At 35.4% G+C, this 7,380-nt stretch overlaps 1 pseudogene; it reads left to right on the forward strand.

Annotated features, from left to right (window-relative positions):
- Positions 1-3,110: 3,110 nt before the first annotated feature.
- Positions 3,111-6,961, forward strand: LOC113237720 (annotated as a pseudogene).
- Positions 6,962-7,380: the final 419 nt, after the last annotated feature.

Genomic DNA, 7,380 nt, shown 5'->3' on the forward strand with positions numbered 1-7,380 from the left:
ATTTTACCAGCTTTAAGTAAAATATTCGAAAAGGTTATGCTAACTCAATTACTGTCCTATTTCGGTAGGAATCATATTTTTCATAGTGAACAATACGGGTTTACTAGTGGTAGATCGACTAGCGATGCGGGGGTAGCGTTACTAAAATACATCTTTGATGCTTGGGAAAGGTCCCAGAACGCTATTGGTGTTTTCTGTGACCTCTCAAAGGCATTTGATTGCGTTGATCATAATACTCTTATTAGGAAGCTGGAACATTACGGTGTAAATGGCAAGGCGTCGAAACTTGTCTCGTCATATCTCAACGGTAGAATTCAGAAAGTAGAAATACATGGAGTGACTTCTTTGGGTTCTCCAGTAAAAATGGGTGTTCCGCAGGGCTCAATACTTGGACCTTTCTTATTTCTGATTTATATTAATGATCTGCCATTCTTTGTTAAGGACCATTGCGAAATAGTGTTGTTTGCTGATGACAACATCCTTGATTTTTAAAACAGACAGACATGACATTAACTATGACCGTATTAATGATACCCTCTCTAAGGTAACTACCTTAGAGAGGGTATCATTAATACGGTCATATCATTAGTACGGGTATATTTATTGGTGTAATGCTAACAATTTATTGCTTAATGCCAAGAAGACAAAATGTGTTAAATTTGAATTACCTAACGTAAAATCGACTAGTCCAAGCATAGAAATAAACGGAGAAAAGTTAGACCTTGTTAATAAAGCAGTCTTCTTGGGAGTGACCTTAGATAGTAAACTTCAGTGGTTTCCACATATATCGTCCCTGGCCAGCTGATTAAGCTCCGCTGCATACGCAGTCCGCAGAATACGTGAGCTTACCGATGTTAGTACTGCTAGACTAGTTTACTTTAGTTACTTCCATAGTATAATGTCCTACGGGACCCTTTGTGTAAAGTTTCAACGTTAGGAAGTTAATAGTTTTTGAGATATTAATTTTTGAAAATTCGAAAAAAATAACCTCAAAAAATCATGTTTTCGCACCAAAGAGCGGGGTAAACCCCTCCCCCCGAAGCCCTTGCGGGAAAAACCCACCCCCAGACCCCCCCTCCCTGTCCCCACTTCCTGTGTTATATGAGAAACTAAATTTAACCTAAATCCAGGCAAAAAGCAAAATCCTAATTAATGTATACATCAAACAGTAAACAACAACAAAAAACATGGCGTCCTTTTTGCGTTTCGTTATTTTTTTGCAACAAAAAATAATTGTTCGAAAATAAAAGCTTATATACTAATTATAGTAAATTTCTATGTTAAATTTACAATTACGTATTAATTTGTGCTGTTCAATTCAATACTGCGAAAAATTTTTCAAATAACGCAAAAAAATAAACATTTTCGACGCGCGCGCGGCGTTTCGTTAATTTTTTTTTACGAAAATGTTTATTTTTTTGCGTTATTTCAAAAAAAATACTGCAACAACCAAACGCTGTGCTTTCCTAACCTACAAAACCTGTTTCCTATCATTTATTTTCGAATATTTCAATAATTTTTATTAATAAAACCACGAGTTTCCTAAAGCTAATTTTTTAGGATTAGACTGCTAACTATGTAATCTATTCACCATATTAATTTCAACTCTCAACTCGTGCGATGGTAATGTACAGTTGTGTTTCCTATCATTTATTTTCGAATATTTCAATAATTTTTATTATCAAAACTACGAGTTTCCTAAAGCTAATTTTTTAGGATTAGACTGCTAACTATGTAATCTATTCACCATATTAATTTCAACTCTCAACTCGTGCGATGGTAATGTACAGTTGAGCCAAGAATACATAAAAGTAAGTCAATCGAATTTCATATTGTCATTATTAGAAAAGTTCAATATGAGTGATTGCAAAACGGTGACGACTCCTTTAGCGCAGACTAAATTATCAAAGAATTCAAATGGTGAGTTACCGCTATTGCCTTATCAAAACCTTATTGGAAGTCTTATGTATTTGGCTGTAAATTCACGGCCTGATATTGCATACGCGGCTAGTTACCTTAGTCAGTTTAATACGTGTTTTATTAAGGAACATTGGAATGCTGCGAAACGCGTTATACAGTATCTGAAAGGTACACTGAAGTATTCCCTGATTTACAGAAAAACAGGAAAAAACCCAGTCGGTTATACTGATGCGGATTGGGTAAATTGCCCTATAGATAGGAAGTCGTACACCGTCTTCGTATTTAAGTTGGCCGACAGAACAGTGGCATGGGAGGCCAAGAAACAGCCTACTGTGGCCCTGTCGTCTTCCGAAGCCGAGTACATGGCGCTAACAACAGCGACAAAGGAAGCTTGCTACTTACGTAGGTTTGTTTCTGAAATTACAGGTAAACTATGCTCAGTTACGTTGTTGTCGGACAGTCAGAGTGCTATAAACCTAGTTCACAATCCTGTACATCACAACAGGACGAAGCATACTCGTTTTAATTTTATTAGGGAAAAGTGTCCGACGGAATTATACGTTTACAATATTTAAAGAGCAGTGACATGCCTGAAACCTCTCGGGCCTATTGCTCATAATAAATGTACAGTTAGCATTGGTTTAGTTGTGTAGTTCCTTTTTTTTTGTTAGGATAATTTTCATTAAGGGCATGTTGTAAGTACTTTTTTTTTGTGTAGTAAGTACTGGCTACTGAAAATTATTCTTAATGTAGGTATATATTTTTCGAATTTTAAAAGCTTCCTTTTTTTGTATGACATCTGTATGACTTTGTCTCTCTATTAAAAAATCTTCAAAAACAAACACATCTTTCTTGAATATATTTTTACAAATACCTCTCCAAAAGCTACCTACAATAGAACCCAAATCCAAAACAAACGGGAGTTGATATTTATTAGAGCTGTATCGCTAATGTGTTACCAGGAATATCTCATTTAGTGCAACATTGACTTAATTGCAATTTTGGCATAATTGAATTAAGACTTAATTAATTACATATTAACATCCTTTATCCAAATTTGCCAAAATTACAATTACATCAATGTAGCACCAAATAAGCGATATGGCCCTTATTTCGTCTCTACATTACAAGTAAGGCATGAAGTTCCCACAGTTATAGCTCACGTAAAATAAAGTTTTTCAGAATTAAAACAATCATTATCATTAAAATTATTTGGTCAGCCTCTAGTGAGTGAACTGGTGAACATTCTCAAAGGTCACAAGAAAGTTATTTTTGATGAGAATAAACGAAATCAAAAAGCTCTAGTACTAAGTATGCACGGATGGACAGGAGTTGGGAAAAACTACGAGTATGTGGTAACCTTAGAATAATAACGCATAGAAACCTAGTCCGCACACGCTAAGTGAGGCAAATTGAAGCGCGCCCGATGGGCCTACACGAGCGGGCGGGCCTTCAGTGCTCAAGGTCAATTTGCACTGCGAACAGACCCAAGAATTTTAGCTAAAAATGACGAAATGTGCTGTAAATGAGTGTAAAAATATGTCAGATAAATATAAAATAGATACTAACATCACATTCCACAAGGAAGTAACGCGTTTCAACTTGAATTTTTATGTAAATATTCACTAAAATCGACAAAATTAACCTACTACTAAAACTAGCCTACATGAATTTGATTTTTGCCTCACTTGTGACAGTTCGTTTGATATGAAACTATCATTCTATGCGTTATTATTCTAAGGTGGTATGATTGCTGAAGCACTTCACTGTAAGAAGGCATGAATAGCAAATGTGTTAAAAATACTTTTTATGGGAAAAAAGGATTTTGATTGTACGGATTTGGAAAAGAGCAAAGTATTTTTTTTTATTTATATTTTATTTAATTTATAGGTATTTTTGTCATTTGAATAATTCAGAGACTTCGATATTTCATATAACACCCATGTACCTATTCACGACATGGCATCAAAAGAAAATACTAACACCACTACTAATTAATGTAGGTATCGGTGTGTAAACCTTAACCGGTCTTAACGACCGGCTAAGAGATACGATAATGGACGATGAACGAAGGTACACACGGCAAATTTTGAACTTTATATTCGTATTTCAGTAGAATATTGATTGCCCCGTTTTTATCTCTATGAATACCTTTACGGCATACACTACAGTATACATAACGGTGTGGAGATTTAGAGACGTGCAGTCCTTGCTGTATGTTTTCTTCAAAACATTTGCTGCAGTTTTTAGTTAAAAACGTTTCGCTGTAGCATAGATTGACAAATTTTTTTGTTCTTTTATTGTCTTTATAATATCATTGTGTCTAAATTTACAGTGACCCTTAAAGTTCCCTTTGTTCATGAAATCGAACCCGGCGCCGGAAACCACGAACGTGCCGGCCTCTTTGCCGAAATACACGTCGACAATCGTATGGTTTACCTTTTGATCGTGTATATACACTCCTATATAGGTACTTTTCAAACTTTAACCGCTGCACCCGCCTCTGTTCGTAGCGTTGCTGTTTCTTGTCGAACCATTTGAGTTGGAATTTTTGTATATTCTTCTACGTGTGCAGGTTTGCGAGAGATTACACATCCCAACTGCTTTTCTGTAGACTATCATTTCTAATTTTTACATCTATATCTTTGACGAATCGTAATCTCTTTTTTTTCGGTGCCGCTCTTTAGTTTCGTATACAACTTCGCCCTTTTTCAGCGTTTTGTACTCAAACCCGTCTCTGATTGTCGTGCATGTAACTATCAGGGTTTTGGCGCCCGGATCAACGGCTATAACTTTATTATATTTCGTATAATAACTATTGTTGTTTTCAACTGCTTATTCTTTTCTCACTTGTTTGGCTTTATATTTGTACCCTTTCTCAATTAATCTATTCATCGACATTAAAACGGAAACGCCGTCAAAGCAAAAACTATAACCGAAATTTTTGGGCAGGCTGAAATATTTACTCTAAGATTGTTTGATATTTTCTGAAAAAAGCGTCCACGACGATGGTGTATTCTGTCGATCGACTCTGCGTAAAAGTTCATGAGACTCCGCCAGTCGTAGGTGAGGTATTTCAACTCGTGAGACTACACAGGAAATACATGGAACGACTTTTTATTATTTTCCGAAAGCTCGTGTTGAATATTTACAAACAGCGGGATAAACTTCCAAAAATTTGTTGGCGTTGAACCAATCACCCATTTCATTATAGCTGTACGTATTTTTATAGAACGCGTTGAAACACGACTCGTGTAATGTTAAATTTTCGAAAAACTTGAAATATATGTAGGTAAGCGTTTGAAAGCGTGCGCGTGTATATTCGTCTCCAAAATTGTAATGTAGGTACTCGTTGTAGGCGCTCCTTCATATACCACGTTGTTATTCAATAGCTTGTATTTTTCAATAATACCCAATGGATCTTGTAGCTTACGTCGTCTGCCCTTCAATACGTAGGTGAATTGTAAAGGTTCAAACTTTGGAAACAGTTGAGGAAAGTCATCACCAGTGCAGTAGTGTTTGAAAAAGTAATTCACCAAATAAGTACAAGAATTCAATCCTGAGTTTTAATAACTCTTTTACGTCGTTTCTAATCGTTTTCAATAACTCTAATCTTTTATCTACCAGCGTACAGATAAAGACTTAGTTCCCTTTTTGATACAGTATACTGACACTTCGTGGTTGTCCACTGTGGTTGAACACGCTTTTTTCGATTTAAGCACTTTGAACTCAATGAACAGGCGTGGTCACTTTTCCCGCACGAATTACAGGGTTTCAAACAATTGTCACCCTGCATTACTTAAATAAATATTAGTACTTTCACTTGAATTCTTCAATAAATACATAAAATTTGGCGGCAAAAAATAGTCATTTGTTTAGTCCCTAATTCAAGGTTTTCAGCCTCTTTTCAAGAATATAAATAATTTATGAATACAATACGGTTTATTACCCAGTAAATATGAGTGGTCAATATGTTAAACCATTGTCCAATTAAGATTTAAAATCTAATTTAGCTTTTTAATTTCATAATAGATAATCACTAGATTAGCATTATTGTAGGTATGCCTACCTAAACATATAATCTATGGTTAATTAAGGTTATTACGTTGTCATTGCCACCGTAGATAAAATCCATATACCTACAGCCTTAGAGGATAAAATACATACTATTAATATGTTCTAAATAGATAACATTAAGAACAACAGTGGAGAACATAGTGAAGAGTTGTCCGAGAAGTTTGATAATTGTTGATGATATTCAGCTTATGTGCCCTTCAGTTCTGGATGTCCTCAAACCGATGATGGACCACTATCGTGCTGTAGACGAAGCTGATTACAGATAAGCATATTTATTTGTATGTTTTATTTTGTGATTTACATATTATTGTTTCTTTTCTCTCTCACCTCTATTTCATAATCATGTTACAAAGTATTATTTGCCAGTAATTCTATCATTCCATTAAATGAAACATTTAAGTACTTTCTTTAATCTGTCTCCTCCCTATTGTTAAAATGTTTCTTTTAACTTAATTGAAGTACCTAATAATAAACTTGGACATGTTTTTAATTTAAATTTCAGAGAGAGCATATTCAAATTCATATCTAATATTGGCGGAGAACAGATAGCAGTTAACCTGATAGAATTGTACAGCCAGGGAGTAAAGCGAAATGAAGTGGAATTCCACAATTTTGAAGCCATTATTAGAAGACATGCATATTATGAAGGTTGGCATGATTTTACTTACTGATTTGTCTTACACTAAAAATGACCTAAGACATCCTGATACAATTGTACAGCCAGGGAGTAAAGCGAAACGAAGTGGAATTCCACAACTTTGAAGCCATCATGAGAAGACATGCATATTATGAAGGTTGGCATGATTTTACTAATTTGACGTTATCACTCCTACATTAAAAAGTACCTAGGTAAATAAAGTTTGAGGTCGACAAACTGGTCCCAAAATTTATGTATATAGGCATCGTATGCTAGTAGCAGACGCGATATTGTGTGACTACTACGAACTCCTTTCATTTCCATCTCTCTCCTCAGAGTTATCGCAGAATTATCGCACTGAGAGTTTCTCTAAACTTTGCTGTTCACTACTCCTAGTAGTGATTATACTCATTTTATATAAAATCCATATTTCGACATGTTTTGTTGTTTTTTTTTTCAATCTTATAATTATTTCCTTAATGGCGGCCACTATAATAGGCTTGGGTCAGTTCATTCATTCCGTACCTAAACAAATTTTGATGACGGACAGATTTTAGAAGCAGTATCTAGAACTCCTTGTGAAAGAGTGTCCAGGGGAATACTGCCACCTGTCTGCCGCCAAGCAGTAATGTGAACGTTACTGCGTTCCGGTTTCGAGAAGCAAGGGTGCTGCTGGTGAAATTACAGGCGCATAGGACTTGTCAACTTATGTCTCAGGGTATTGAGCGCAGTGGCAGTGCCCATAA

The sequence above is a fragment of the Hyposmocoma kahamanoa genome, unplaced genomic scaffold, assembly GCF_003589595.1.
Source record: "Hyposmocoma kahamanoa isolate Upper Pololo Valley unplaced genomic scaffold, ASM358959v1 93447, whole genome shotgun sequence".
Classification (NCBI taxonomy): Eukaryota; Metazoa; Arthropoda; class Insecta; order Lepidoptera; family Cosmopterigidae; genus Hyposmocoma; species Hyposmocoma kahamanoa.